Source organism: Protopterus annectens, chromosome 7.part0, assembly GCF_019279795.1.
Source record: "Protopterus annectens isolate FY-2018-M chromosome 7.part0, PAN1.0, whole genome shotgun sequence".
Lineage (NCBI taxonomy): Eukaryota > Metazoa > Chordata > Ceratodontiformes > Protopteridae > Protopterus > Protopterus annectens.
Genome location: NC_056739.1, coordinates 1,524,857,098 through 1,524,873,539, shown reverse-complemented (window position 1 = coordinate 1,524,873,539; position 16,442 = coordinate 1,524,857,098).

The window sequence follows — 16,442 nt, the reverse complement described above, 5'->3', positions numbered from 1 at the left end:
ATAAATAAGTAAACAAATCAGCATGAGAAGCATATCTGAAAATGTTGTCAAATGTTTGCCTCCCCTCAATAAAACCACATTGATCCATATCTATCAGTTTTGGCAATACATCTGCCTTTATAATCATGGTTTAAAATTGAAATGGGCCTATACAAAGCTGGGTCTGATGGGTCTTTACCACCTTTAGGTATTACAGCCAACACAGCTTTCTTCCAGGATGTCTGTGCTTCCCTTCCTTTTAAAAATACTGTTAAACAAAACTTTCCGGATTTTTATTACTTTCTTTCCCCCTGGTGCCCAGACTTCCACAGGAATACCATCTATTCCTGGAGACTTTCCAGCAGATTGATTACATGTCACCAGTTCATCTCATCTCCTCCTATATTAACTGCCAATTGTTGAGCTTCATCTACCTCTAACCTTGGCATAGTTACATCTTCCATAAATATTTCCATTTGTGCTTTTTCTTGATTTTCACATTCCTCTGCGTTATACAAATGTTGGTACAGTTTCTGAAATATCTCCAATATCTCTACATGATCTCTGGTTATTTTTCTTATTATATGCTCCCTAAGATTGGCAACAGCCCTTTCTACTTTCTGTTGCCTAAGTTATTATGCTAAAAGTTTGTGTGCTCTGGAGTTACAAAAAATCTTTCTAAACTCAGGTATATTATCTAGATACTCCCTTATTTTCTCTCTACCACTTCGCATTTGCAACTCTTCTCTTTCTGTGAGATTCCTGCTATTCAGCAATACTTTAAGCTTTGTCAGCCCCCTCTAAATAATTCTTGTTACTTCTTAAAAATATCCCTTTTTGATTTCTACTCTATGTTTAAACAACATTCTCATTTTGTCCCACTCAGTAGCTATAACTTCTGAAGACTCTCAAATAATTTCTACTATCCATTCCTTAATTTCTTTTCTTTTTAACAGGTAGTTGGGGAAGTACAAGTGTCTCATTTTGCTTCATTACTCTGCATTTTATATTAGTTGCTACCAGTGCATGATATGAAATAGTTATTGGATGTGTGCCGAAGCTTTCAATTAAATGCACATGTTCCTGTGAAATATAATTTCTGTCTAATCCAGCTCAGACATTGTAACTTGGGGAATAATATGCACATTCTCTCAGTGTCCCTAATGCCAAATTAATTTCTTCCATACCAAATATTTTGATAAATTTCTTCAAAAATCACCCTATTTTGTTATACTTTGCTTCTAGGTCCCCCAGATACATCCTCACTGTTGCAAGTTAAGTTCTAGTCCCACCTATAATATTATTCCTTGCTAAAAGTTGATTACATCTCAAAAAATTTTCTTAAGCTCCAGAATAGCAGTTTTAGGTGGACTATAAATACATGCCAGTGTAATCCTCCTCCCTTGTCAGTAGCCCAATATTACCACAACTCTGGCATTGCTATCTTTTTTCCCTCTTCCATCACAATTATAGCTTTTATAGCAACAAGTATAAATACTCCCCATTTTCTTTTGTTCCAGATATTCTGCTGAATATCCATCCTGAAATCCTTTGTTTAAAAAATTCATACACTCACTTTTTCTAAATGTGTCAACTGTAACTTTACTATTTGCACTCTGCATTTCTTAATATAATTCAATATTCTTACCTTTACATTTTGTCTATACCTATGGGGCAATTTACATCCCATAATAATATGTTTATTGTAGCCATTATAATAAGAAGTTATTATTCCCACCAATAATATACCATCAACATTATGTGCTGGAGCAATACAGAACATGGTTTCAAGGACCTTGGAACTGAGGACTCAGAACAGTAAGACAGCACAAGATGGAAGCATTGTAGAATAATATAAAGACATAGTTTGAAATTCAAACAATTTACTATAAACAGTGACACCCTGAGAGGTAGGCATAAAACAAGACTACTGCAAGGCAGAACAAAATTAATTAATTTGGCTTCTGTAGCAGGTAGGCCTGACACAGCTGTTTGGAGGGGTCTTCACATTAATAAGTATGGTATCTATCAGAAAAATAATATAATATGTACTAGACATGTAATATTTGGGGGTTGCAGTGGCCAATGTTGAGCTACTGAACACAGATATCCCTCAAATGCCCAGATTTTGGAGTGGCACCCCTAATTTTTTCCCAAAGCTTTGCTCCAACCCTGCTAAAATTGTAAAATGTTTTGGGAAGTTTAAGTTGTTATACAGACACAATCAAACTGTTGCATTTAACCCTATGTAGCTGCTTCTTGCTAACCTTACCTTCTTTCTCTTGTATAAAAAGCACAAGTTAACATGGTTAGAAATCTGTTCAAATACATGTTTTAATGGTTGCTAAACAGACAGAACATGGATATGGCTGGAATTACATCATGATTTAAGACCATCATGATTATTACCACCAAAAATATATGATGGCTTTTTCAATGTTTATTTCCAGCTTTTGTGCTACATGCATCCACTAATATGTGGCAGGTTGACTTTTATATGTTTGTTTCTTGTCATTTCCATTTGAACTTGTCAGATTCTACAAGACATTTTGTTTTAATGAAAACGTTCAAAAACCCACCCCCAGAACACATTCATAACCTATTAACTTAAAACAAACAGACAAAACTATGTACATCTTCAAATAATGAAGCTTAGCCCTCCTGATAACAATTTTCCTAATCAATGGCTGCACCTATAGGCTTTAACTAACCTAACATTAAGGTTATCAGTGCTAAAGCTCATGTTACAACCTGTGCTCCTACTTACACTAATTGCTGTCTGTTCTTCTCTCATCCTTATTTCCTCCTAGACATGAAAAAGCCTGTACACTTACAAACCATATTAACTTTTAACCTTAAGAAAAAGTGCACTGGCTATCTTTTAATAAAACAAAATTATACACTGTTGTAGTAAATGCATTAAAAGCTGATATCTATCATTCTCTTCTAATAATTTTAAACATTATTTTTTACTAAGCTGCTTGCCTTTGCACCTTTTAATGTTACAGTTCTCTTAATAAATAATATCCAGACCTCTCGATTTATTGCTTTCACCTTTAGTCAGCTTGTTTCCATGTAAACATAAGAACAGAACTTACAGTGAACATTTATTTGCTAAAGGAAAACTATCCTTTACATCATGGTATTTCATTTTTAAAAACCACTTGCTTAGACAAAAAACTTACCATTAGATTAAGCCAAGGGCGTTAATCCAGATATTCACCTATGCAGAAGTAAAAGAAAACTTTTCAACTCTACACATATTTTCATCGGTGCTCCTTTACACATCTTCACCCACCCTAACAGTCCAAAATTGCAACCTATTAACTTAAATGCACTTTTGCTCAGCCTTACTTATCTTTAACATTGTAATGCCTACATTTCTTAAAACTAAAAAGTACTGTTTACTTTAGTGTCTTTATCACATACAACAATCATGCAATTTATATTATGAAATATTTTATACAAATACTGTTAAGAACAAAAATTGTTTTACTTGTAGTTACTTTTTCTTTTTTCTTTTATTTAAGTGTCCTTCCAAATATTAATGATGTAAAGTGGGGTATATGCCTGTCAATCCCCCAAGTTTAAGAAAGTTAACAAAAATCCAGTCTTTCTCTGACACTTTTTCTTATGTAGCTATATCTTACAAATGTGATCGATGCTTTATAGTCTCACATTTACTCACTAATTTCAGTGTTGTTGCTATTTTTCCTGTTCAACTCCATCTTGCAACTTCAGAATCCAGTTCAAGTCCAAGGTACTCCCAATTCGTCTTCTTAACTCCTGTGCTTTTTTTTCTTTCTGTCAAACATTTTACTTCAGAAAATTGGAAATATTTACTAGCTAAGTCTCTGTATGAGCTTTGTTATCACAGGAGTAAGAGGCAGATTCCCCTTCTGTTTGATGGCTCACTTTTTGTTGGACAAACTTTTGTGTTTCCTCCTTAGCCTGTTCTGCATTAAAATGACATTGATCCTCCAGGAAAAGTATTCTGAAGACAGCTGAATACAGCAGCTTGAATCTCACACCTGCCTCTTGACAGTCAGTGATTGCTGGGATAAATGTGTTTCTCTTCTCTTCTCTCTCTTCTCTTCTCTTCTCTTCTCTCTCTTCTCTCTGATGTACATTGAATAATCATGTTCCACAAACACTCTACTGTCTCTAATTTTTAATACTTTGCCCTTTTGCCAAAGTTTTGTCAGGATCAACTCTTTCTGCTGGTATAACTGCATCTTTACTAATCTAGGTCTTGGTCGGTTTCTCATGGACAGATTTGGAGCATACACACCATGTGCCCTTCATTTACCATCCTGCATGGAATACCAGTCCAGTTACTTATTTGTGCTTTCATAAGATTAATACAGTCTGTTCTTTCCAGTTTCTCTGTTACAGTAGAAACATTTCATTTTTTTCTGTGTGCTCTGTCCTCTAACTCTACCATTTTTTAACAGCTCTTCCTGAGCAGTCTTATCGTCAGCCAGCCTTTTCTTTATTTCACCCTCTAAGTTTGCAATTTTAGCAGTTCATTATACTGTTACAGTACTGCTTAGAATTTGCTAACAAATTTGACAAACCACAGCAGTGACCAATACATTGGAAAATGTCAGTTTGTATTCCAGTCTCAAAAAAGGCAGTGGTAAGGAGTGTTCAACTTACTGAACAAATAGACGTATTTCATATACTAGCAGAGTAATTCTTAAATGCCTGCAAACTAGACTCCAACAGTATGTGGACCAAGATATGCCAGACATAAAAGCTGGTTTTAGAATGGGCAGAAGCACTAGAGTTCAAATTATCAGCATCTGCTGGAAATGGAGAAAGAAGGGGAGTTCCAAAAGAATATTTAACTTTGCTTTCTTGAATACATAAAAGCCTTTAACTGGATGGAACATAACAAACTTTGGCAAGTTCTTAGAAAAACAAGGATTTCAGGCACCTTGTTTGCCTTCTGAAAAACCTGTATGCAAAACAAGAAGCAACAGCTATGACTGGGAAAGTGTAAGATAAGAATGTATACTATCACCTTTTTTATTCAATTCATACGATGGATATATCATGCACAATGCTAGGTTACATGAACCATATACTGGATTCAAAATATTGGGAGAAATATTAACAGCCATGGCTATACAGATCATATAATTCTAAATGCTGAAAATGAAAAAAACATTGAAGTGTTCGTTGATGAAGGTAAAACTAGAAAGAGGAAAAGCTAGTTTGTTGCACAACATAAAAAACTTAAATTATGTAATCTAGCCCTATTAATTATTTGAAAATGTATGGGAAATACATAGGAGCAGTGACAGCATTTATTTTCTGGGGATCAAAGATCTTTGCAGATGATGATTGCAGTCATGAAATTAAAAGACACTTGGTTTTTGGAACAAAGTCTATGGCAAATCTGGATAAGATTTCAAAGAACAAAGATATCACATTGTCAACAAAGATCTGGATAGTTAAAGCTATGATTTTATGAGTAGTAACATTTAGCTGTGAAAGCTGGACTATAAGTAAGGTTATGCACCAGAAAACTGATGCTTTTAAACTCTGACCTTCGAGAAAACTTTTGAAAATTCCATGAACTATAGGATGATTTAACCACTAAATACTTAAGGAAGTAACTTCAGACTGATCACTGGAAAGCCTGAAACTAAAACCAAAACTCACATACATAATGCTACATAATGTGAAGACAGGACTCACAAAAGAAGACACAGAGCCTGACAAATATTGAAGACAAAAGAAGAAGGGGTCAACAGAGGCTAAGGTTGATTGATAGCATTACTGAAGTAATATGAAGGAATTTGCAAGAACATAATGAAGCAATTCTAGACAGATAGGACCGGTATGCAAAATGCTGAAGGTCTTTAATAGCTAGATTCAAACAAATGGCTAAATAACAACAACACACATATATATGCTTAAGCGTGCCAAGTAGCTCTGGTGATCAAATCCAATGAGCCAACAAAGATATACCTGTCAAAAGCTGTGCTGTTTAGCACCTTTAAAAAGATAAAAGACCTACTTATAATGATAGCAGAAAAAGGGGTGTCTTTTTAATATGATTGTTTTAATTTGTTTCTTTCTCAGAAGTATCTGAACTATGGGCAAGGCAAATTGTCAATATTTAAAATGAAAAAAAAAAATGAAAAAGAACTAAGTGAAAATCTTCTGCATTTTGGAGGATCCTGTCTTTATAATGATCTAGAGAAGGCAACAAATCCTAGCATAATCAGTTAAAGGAAAACCCTATCTAGGAGCTCAAAATTGTGAATTTTTATCATATGAGGTTACTAGGCTATTTACCCTGAGGCCCTTATAAGCCTATCCAAGAGTTTAGCCCATGTTTAGACAAATCAGCACCCAATGCCCCTGTCCAACAGGGACACGGCTGGAATCCCAGGGGTATATTTTCTGTTTCCCATCCAGTTATCCAGGTTGTGCTTAAAATGGGGTAAGGAGGTACTTTGCTTGTTGTGGAGAGAGAGTCTATTCCATAGATGGGGGAGTCTCTGGGACACAAATCTGTCCTGCCAACAAGTCTTGTTGATATCACAGACCAGGTTGAGGTCACGTGTGAGGGTTACTCGAGTGGAGCTTGACTTGCGGATATGCAGCAGTCCCATCAATGTGGGGTCCATGATTGCCTTGTATTCCAGACAGAGGTCACCTCTGAGGAGTCTGTATGAAACTGAGTAGAGGGATAGGGCTTTTAGCATACCTGTTTATGGTAAATGTTTGAGGCCCTGGATTCTTCTGGTGAGGAACTTCTGTAGTCTCTCTTATTAATTACCCTAAATCCTTTAGAACCTAGTTGAAATGCCCTCACTGTTACCATGGTAGGCAAAATATAGTCAAACTTCTTCTAAAGTCTAGTGATGCATATGTCTGTTTTGTGCACAATTAAGTCATCAATGTGATAATTTTTGTAATAAGGTTCTCTTTTTAAACAAACTGAGGGCATTCTATTTTTCTCTTTACTACTTTTTTTGCCAAACAGTACTAAGTACTGGTACTAAACAGATATTTTAAAAATAAGCTGGAAAACTATTTTAGTGACATAGGTGCTGAAAGGTCTGAGTGGGTAAGGATGAAATTGAGTGGCTGATGTCATCTCTCCCATTCTTGTGGAGACAGTCAGCCTGGCCAACCACATTACTTGATACCTATCAGTGGTGGCTGCTAGTGGAATTAGTCAGGGCTGATTTACTCTTAAGCAGACAAAAGATAAATTCCAGATGCGGATATGTTGAGTAAAATGCAGCAGCAGTACAATTTATTTCTCACAGAAACACAAAGCTTTCAGGAAAATATCCTTTCTTCAGAGTGTAGAACAGTTAAAAACACAGCACTTTTAAAGCACTTCAATAAAACACAGCCCTATCAGAATAGTTCACTTACAAACTTCAGTTAAAAAATTAAGGAATTAAAGACATAATCGACTTAATGGTTATAGCACATTCAATTGTTTTCTTTTAAGAACAGGTTTAATACTAGTGGCCACATTCAAGCCTGGTCTATGATCTGTATCTAGCCATGTAATATATTCATATTCATGAAGATTATTATTTAAGTCTCCATCTTTTATATTATTATATATATAGTTTTTATTACTCTAAACCAAAATCTATGTTCTATACCCCTTTCTGCTAATGCATTTGTGGCCACATTCCTCTTGATTTCTGACTTATGTTCTATAATTCTTTCCTTCAGTTTCCTGCTACATTTTTCTATGTAGAATGCTACGCATGTTATACAATTTGCTAAATACACAATGTTACATGTATTACATGTAGTATAAATATTGAACATATATTCCCTTCCTGTTGTGGGGTGTAGAAATATACTGTTGGTCTCAATATCCTTACAACATACACAAGTATAACATGGGTATGTCCCTATTTTAGTATATTTATGAGGTCTCTAATTATATTTAACATCCTTATAACATAACGTGGTGGTGCTGCGGTAGCGTTGTCACCTCACAGTAAGACGTTGTCCTGTTTGATTCTCAGCTATAGTGTCTTCTGTGTGGAGAAATGCGTGAATGGGCGTACCTTCATTGAAGGTTGTGCGTCAGAGCTGGCAACTTGGCACGTAAAAATCTACTGCCAATCATTAGCGGACTGGAGTTCCGCTGTGGCAACCCCTAACCGGGAAAAGCCAAAAGACACAACAACAACATTATTATCCAATGGTAGTATGACTAACAGTCAAGGCTTACTTTAGAGTGGCCTAGTACAATAACCTCTATAAATATGCAATGTACTCTAGAGCTTATCTCTACACAAAGCAGCCACAGGTAGAAGGTTTTAAAAATATTTAATAATAAATAATTAAAACACAAGACAAAACTACTACACCACAGAGATATCTAGGAGTTCAGAGATCAGACAGAAACTTAAAATAATACAGTAGAACAGGTATGATTTCAAAGAAAAATATGTAATTAATCTTTACTAGCTTTAACTATTCCTACAATAAATCACAGTGCTAAAAACTTACATGTGAGCATAAGCAGAGTGCTGGTAAGTTGGATAGCAAGATCAAAATGTTTTTCATTTCTCTCTGAGACACAGTTTATAAAACATCACTAACAAACATGTATCTGGGTCCTCCCCAGATTACATCATTTTTGACACTTAGGTTTTCCCAGTATTCATACTGCATCATCTTGACACCTGCTCTGAGTTCCCAGGCTAATAGAAACTCCATTATTTAGCAAGCTAACACCTGCACAGGAGAATACAACACTAAAAGGCATTTCACATATACACTCTAGCAATTAGTCTTTAGTTAACACAATAGACAGAATGTCTTCAGCCAGCCTGACTGGAACCAACTTTAAAGATCAAAGAATGTCATAAAATCATTTCAATTTCAAAAGACAAATTTGAAAGGCTTGACTTAGTTTTTCTTTACAGCAAGGGGGCAATGTTGTAACAGTCTTGAAGTTCACATTTTACAGTGTTTTTCTTTCATTTAAAAACACACGCCTGTATTTTACATTTATTTATACAAATGATAGAATTATGTATTAAATTCTATTTGACTAGGCTGGCAGCCTTTGCCTGTCTATGTCCAATCTTCACATACCCCCCCCCCTGGAGAACTCAAGCAAGTTTTTCAAGTGCCCCTTGAGAAATGTCGCTTGAGAGTGTCAGGTTTATCTGGGTGTACCTCACCCCATTCCCTGTATTGAGAGCCCATCTGCATTGGCATTGTTACTCTCACTGTGGTGCTGCACTGACATATCATATGCTTGCAACCCCTGACTCCATCTTAGCAACTTGGCATTTTGCTGACTGGCTCTGTTTAACCATGTTAGAGGGTTGTGATCTGTCATCACAGTGAATTTTCTTCCATACAGATAAGGCTGAAGTTTTTGTAGTGCCCACACTATGGCTAGACATTCCTTTTCTACTGCTGCATAGCATTCCTCCCTGGGTTGGAGCCTACGACTGAGATAAACTACTGGGTGCTCTTCTCCCTCTGAAGAAATCTGGCTAAGTACAGCCCATACCCTATAGTTTGAAGCATCCACCTGCACAACTAAGTATTTGCTGTTGTCTGGACTGGCTAACACAGGGGGTTCTCCCAAAGCTTCCTTAAGCTTCTGAAATGCCTGCTCACATGCTGGGCTCCACACTACCTTATCTGGCCTGTTCTTCCTTGTCAGGTCTGTGAGGGGAGCAGTTATGGTACTATAATTGGAAGCAAACTTTCTGTAGTACCCTGCTGTCCCTAAGAAATGCCCTCACCTGCTTTTTGGTAACAGGTGCAGGCCATGCCTGAATAGCTTCCACTTTGGTAGGTTCTGGCCTTATCTTACCACTCCCCACTCTGTGTCCTAGGTTGGAGACCTCTGCCATACCCACCTGACATTTGCTCGGCTTAATGGTCAACCCTGCCCTCTGTAGTCTGACCAGCACCTCCCTGACATGCTGAAGGTGCTCTTGCCAGGAATGGCTCTAGATAACAATATCATCCATGTAAGCAAGGGCAAACCCTCCTGCTCCTGCTAAGATATGATCTACCAGCCTCTGGAAAGTTGCTGCGGCATTCTTCATCCCAAAGGGCATCTTTGTGAACACATACAAGCCAAAAGGAGTTACAAAGACTGACTTCTCTCTAGCACTGGGAGTCAAGGGCACCTGCCAGTAACCCTTGGTAAGATCAATGGTTGTAAGATACTTAGCCCCACCAAGCTGCTCTAGGGCCTCATCTGTCCTAGGTATGGGGTAAGCATCTGCCTCTGTGTGACTATTTAATTTCCTGTAATCCACACAGAACCTGGTGCTGCCATCCTTCTTGGGCACCAACTCCACTGGTGAGGCCCAAGGACTGTTGGACTCTTGAATCACCCCTAGTTCCAACATCTCCTGTACCTCTTCCCTCAGAGTCTGTTTGACTCTCTCAGGCACTCTATAAGGGGCCTGCCTGATAGGCCTTTGGGGTCCTGTATCCACCTGGTTCTGCACCAGGTGGGTGCTCCCTGGTTTCTCGGTGAACATTACCCCCAAACTCCTGCAACACTGCTTGGATTTCTCGAACCTGGGTAGGAGATAGCTGCTGGGACATTGCTACCCCCTCCACTGAGGTGTCAGCCCGAGCCTCACTGAGGAGATCAGTCACAAGATCTGTCTCAGACTCCTACTGCAATCTACTGCAAATGCTCAGCACAAGGGCCTGCCTATCATGGTAAGTTTTCATCATGTTAACATGGTACAATTTGTGCCCCTGCCATTTGCCTAGCACTTCCACCGTGTAATTAACATCACTTACCTTTCTTACCACCTTGTAGGGTCCCTCCCAAGCTGCTTGCAACTTGTTGTGTCTGACAGGAATGAGAACCATCACCTGCTGCCCTAGAGCATACTCTCTAGCTTGAGCATTCCTGTCATACCACACCTTTTTCTGTTTTTGGGCTTCTTCCAGGTTCTCCTGGGCCAGGCCCATGAGTTCCCTGAGACTTGTCCTGAGGTTCAGAACATATGCCCCAACAGACTCCTTGTGAGACTCACACCCACCTTCCCACTCATCTCGAATTAAATCTAGAGTACCCCTCATCCTATGCCCATACAGCAACTCAAAGGGTGAAAAACCTGTGAATTCCTGAGGAACCTCTCTGTAAGCAAGCAACAGATGGGGCAAATATTTGTCCCACTCCCTATTAAACTGATCTGCAAATGCCCGTAGCATGGACTTGATTGTAGAGTTTAACCTCTCAACAAGACCATTAGTCTGGGGATGGTGGGGGTGGTCTTCATGTGCTTCACCCCACAGGACTTCCACAGACAAGCCAGCAGGTCTGACATAAATTTGGCACCTCTGTCAGACAGTATTTCCTTTGGGAAACCTACCCTGCTGAAAATCTCTAGAAAAGCATTTGCCACCTTCTCGGCCTTAATGGAGGAGAAAGCCACTGCCTCAGGGTATCATGTAGCATAATCTACAATCACTAGGATATACTTTTTCCCTGTGGAACTTGGGGTACTCAGAGGACCCACAATATCTATACTTACCCCCTCAAATGGCTCCTCAATCATAGGCAAAGGCATCAAAGGAGCTCTCACCTTGTCTCTTGCCTTGTCTACCTTTTGGCACTGCTCACAGGTCCTGCAGTACCCTGTTACATCTCTGGAAATTCCAGGCCAATAGAAGTTTTGCATAATATGCCTCTTTGTACGTTTTATGCCCATATGACTTGCAAAGAGAATATCATGGGCTATGGCTAGAAGCACCAGAGAGTAAGGTCTAGGCACTACCAACTGCTGTACTCTCTCACCTTCTAGCCCTCCCTCAGAGGTCCACTCTCTGTACAGTAACCCTTTGTTCCAATATACAGATTACCCCTTCCCTTGAGAATCAGGTGCCTCCCTAGCTACCTGCCTCAGGCCTGGCAATGTAGGGACTGAGAGCTGAGCCTGTCTCAAGTCTCTCCTTATAACCCTTCCCAGCTCCCCTTCCACAGGAAGTCTGGCATCCTCTGACAGCGGTGCCTCACTGTCAGCCTGGGTACCACTACTCACCTCTACCTTTACAGTTACCCTGTCCAAGGGAACATCAGTACCCACAAGCAGCTGTGGCTCACATTCAGTCTCATAGCTACAGTGTAGCTCACTCCCTGAAGTATCCACCTCAGCAGTCCTGGCTGCAAGTATGCAGTCTGTCTGGGTCTCCCCCAGGCTACCAGACCCACATGCTTGTCTCCTAGCCTTACTGCATGTAACTGCATAAGTACACAGTACTGCCTCATCCAAATCCTTCCCTCTCAGGACATCTGCAGGATGGTAGTTCCATACCCCTGTTGTCTCAAGACAACATACTATTAGCATTTTGTCTTTACCACTTACTGGCTCCCTCACCTTTGGTTCCCCACCTTGCCTCCATAGACACCTGTATGCCACATGGCCCCACTGGTTACATTCAAAAAATGTAACCCTAGCTCCTGGACGTGTACCTGGACTAGTGGCTTCCCCTGCTACTGGCGGATTCTGCTGGGGCAGTCTGTGCTGCCCACCATGGGTTCCTTTAGTCCGATGAGCAGTACTGGGGGCCCCTTTCCTGTGCAGGGCTGCCCTGCTTGCTTGGTATAGGTCTCCCTTCTTCCCCAACTCCTCTGAAGTAGCACACTGTCTATCAGCTAACCAGATCCTCATGTCCTCAGGCAATGTGCTAAGGGCTTGTTCCCTTACCACAAGGTCTTCCAGCCCTTCAAAAGTGGTGACCTGACATCCACTCACCCAGCTATGGAAATAAGTGCTCAGTTCAGCAATATATTCACATACATTTTCATCTGCCTTGCGTCTATGCTCACAAAACTTTTTCCTATACATTTCAGGTGTTAGCTTAAAACATTGTAATAAATGTCTTTTTACAGCAGTATAATCAAAACAGTCAGTGTCATGCATTTTTGCTAAAGAAGTTACAGCTTTTCCATGGAGTAAGGGGGTCTGGAACTGTACCCAGAGCCTTTGGTCAACTTAATACTGTTTACATACCCGCTCAAACATATGAATGAAGCTATCAAAAGTATCCCCCTCTTTAAACTGTGGAAGAAATTTACTGACCTTTTATGCTTCTGGGGTCCAGTTACTCCCTTCCCCATTACCGCCATGACTCTGGCGAAGAGTCAGTATTTCCCTCTCATGCTTTCTCTGCCGTTATTGTTCTTCAGCTTCTAGGATCCCCATTTTCTCAGCTGCTTATAGTTCCATACGCCTGGCCTCCAACTCAAGTCTCTTTAGCTCCAGCTGGATTTTTAAGTCCACTGCAGAAAAGTTGAGCTGTCCATTCTCCGAGGATATTGTATCTCCACTGTCAGTCTGATTGTCCTCCAGGCTGCTGTTTTCTGAATCAGCTGTAACCAAGGCTGCAATCAGGTCTGCTTTATTCAGGTTTCCATGCACCAGTCCCCTAGCCTGGCACATCTCTGCCAGCTGGCTCTTTGTCAGCTTTTCATACTCTTCTGCTGACATGCTGCCTGCTCACCCTGACTAACACTAAGCTAACAAAAGAAATAAAACAATTGTGATCTGAACTCTGAGTATGCACTGCGTGGCTGTTTTAGACTACAAAACACTTTTAGAGATCACTGTACATAAGCTACAGGAATTCACTCTACCCTAAACCACTACAAGCCAATTAGTATTTAAAGTAGATCCCACCACTGCCAAACACTTGTGACGACCGTGCCCTGGTCCAGCAATCAAGGAGCCTCAATCCTCACCACTAACACCAGGGAGGTCATCTCATAGAAGAGAAAAGGATAACTAATACACACAGTAAAGTACAATTTCCCTTAAGTGCACACAGAGATCACAATCAGTCTGGGGCTGGCTGCTCTCCTGCTCACCAGGTCTCCAATAAGACTCCCCACTGGCACAGCTATAAGGTCCAGGTCTCAGCCTAACTGTGCAAGCTAGAACCTCCAGTACCCTCTCTGTCCAACCAGTGCTTCGTTTCCCTGCCAAGTAGCTGACACAACACACAAGTATTCATACAACTTCATAGACTCTTCTAGGAAAGGCTGACACAGATTCTCCAGCTGTGCCCCTTTACGCAGACTATACGGTAGTAATTACTGCCACCACTCAGTTAATAATATCAGCTACTAAAAGGCCCTTAAAAGGGTGTCCAATTATTACTGTGCAATATTATTATCCAATGGTAGTATGACTAACAGTCAAGGCTTACATTAGAGTGGCCTATTACAATAACCTCTATAAATATGCAATGTATTCTAGGGCTTATCTTTACACAAAGCAGCCACAGGTAGAAGGTTTTAAAATATTTAATAATAAATAATTAAAACACAAGACAAAACTACTACACCACAGAGATATTTAAGAGTTCAGAGATCACACATAAACTTAAAATAATACAGTAGGACAGGTCTGATTTCAAAGAAAAATACCTAATTAATATTTACTAGCTTTAACTATTCCTACAAGAAATCACATTGCTAAAACTTACATGTGAGCATAAGCAGAGTGCTGGTAAGTTGGATAGCAAGCTCAAAATGCTTTTCATCTCTCTCTGAGACACAGTTTATAAAATATCACTAACAAACATGTCTCTGGGTCCTCCCCAGATTACATCATTTTTGACACTTAGGTTTTCGCAGTATTCATATTGCATCATCTTGACACTTGCTCTGAGTTCCCAAGCTAATAGAAACTCCATTATTTAGCAAGCTAACACCTGCACAGGAAAATGCAACACTAAAAGGCATTTCACATGTACACTCTAGCAATTAGTCCTTAGTTAACACAATAGACAGAATATCTTCAGCCAGCCTGACCGGAACCAACTTTAAAGATCAAAGAATATCATAAAATCATTTCAATTTCAAAAGACAAATTTGAAAGGCTTGACTTAGTTTTTTCTTTACAGCAAGGGGGTAATGTTGTAACAATCTCGAAGTTCGCATTTTACAGTGTTTTTCTTTCATTTAAAACACACGCCTGTATTTTACATTTATTTATACAAATGATAGCATTATGTATTAAATTCTATTTGACTAGGCTGGCAGCCTTCGCCTGTCTTTGTCCAATCTTCACAAAGACCTCTACTCTTAAGCAGAACATGCATCACTGAGTCTGTGATGATGTTGTAGGGAAAGGAAGCCAGTACAAGTTAGCTGGCCGACAGTGGGGAAGGGTTAGGAAAGAGGGGGGTTGGGCCTCAATGGTACGAGTGCACTCTTCCTTCCCAAATGCTGTACTCTTCCGTCTAAGTAAAGAAATGGGCTGATCAAGTTCATGAATGGGAATGCATGTGCTGGAGGTCTCTTACACAGCTCTAGAATGTGTAGCTTTTACCCCTTGAGTAAAAAATGAGCTGATAGGGCATAGGTAGGGGGACCATTGGACAAGGTCCCAGAAAGGGTATAAAACAAGAAAACATTTAAAGATATGAGTACTGAACTGCACAACTAGTGGGTGGGAACACACAAGTTGAAGGATAAATGAAGTTCAATTATTCCAATAAACCAGCATAAAATGCATAGTGTACATAAAGACCAAGAACAAAAAGAATCTCTATGCTAACTCTGATGAAGTCCTTTGGATAACCCACTTTAGAAGAAAGCACTCAACTTTATTTCAATAAAATTCCTTTAGTGGATTTATTGGTGACTTATTATTTATGCATATAAGTGTTGATGGAGATAAGTTAGTAGTGTGATTTTTTTTTATGGTTCTTGAAGTTAAACTTAAGGAAAGGACCTTTGTAGTATGAACTTGCAGTGCTTATTATTAAAAGCAAATAAGAGGAGAGAGGGAGGCTTGTAAAAGGAAGAAGGCAGCTCAAGGGGCAATAGGCTTGATATAACAATAGAGCAAAGTGGGTTAGTTATGAAAAAAAGATAAGCTGGTTCAGAAGATCTCTCTGGAAAACCTTGGACTGATTATCTTTACTGAAAGTTAAAAGACTAGATTCCATCTCCTCCCACACAGTCAGATGCCTTCTTAAGAATCATATAAAATGAGTAGATGGTACTGGCACACATCCACAGTTCATCTAGTATCAATGCAAGGGCAATTAGGTGATCCACTATTCCATGGGTAAGATGAAATTTGCATTTCTCCACCTTTAAGGGTTACCTTTTGGATGGAGTCTCCTTTCTGGCACTATGGAAGTAGATTTTCTAAAATGGCTTTATAATAAGATGTAACTGGAACACACTCTCCTGCCTCCTTTTAGAAAATGCAGACAGACCAAAAGGACTCTCCTTGTCTTTCATATAAAATCAAAAAGGAATGTTAAACTCAAAAATTGAACAATATTCAGAGACTTTTGCATATTTGCCTGGGTGTCAATTGATTCCTGCACCGTACCACTGCAGAACTGTTTAATTACCAGTGAGAACTAACTTCACAGAAATTAATCCATTCCTGTCACCTGTTTGTGTCACCATGTCCTCAAAGGATGGTATGCTAGAGAGGTCAGACCCT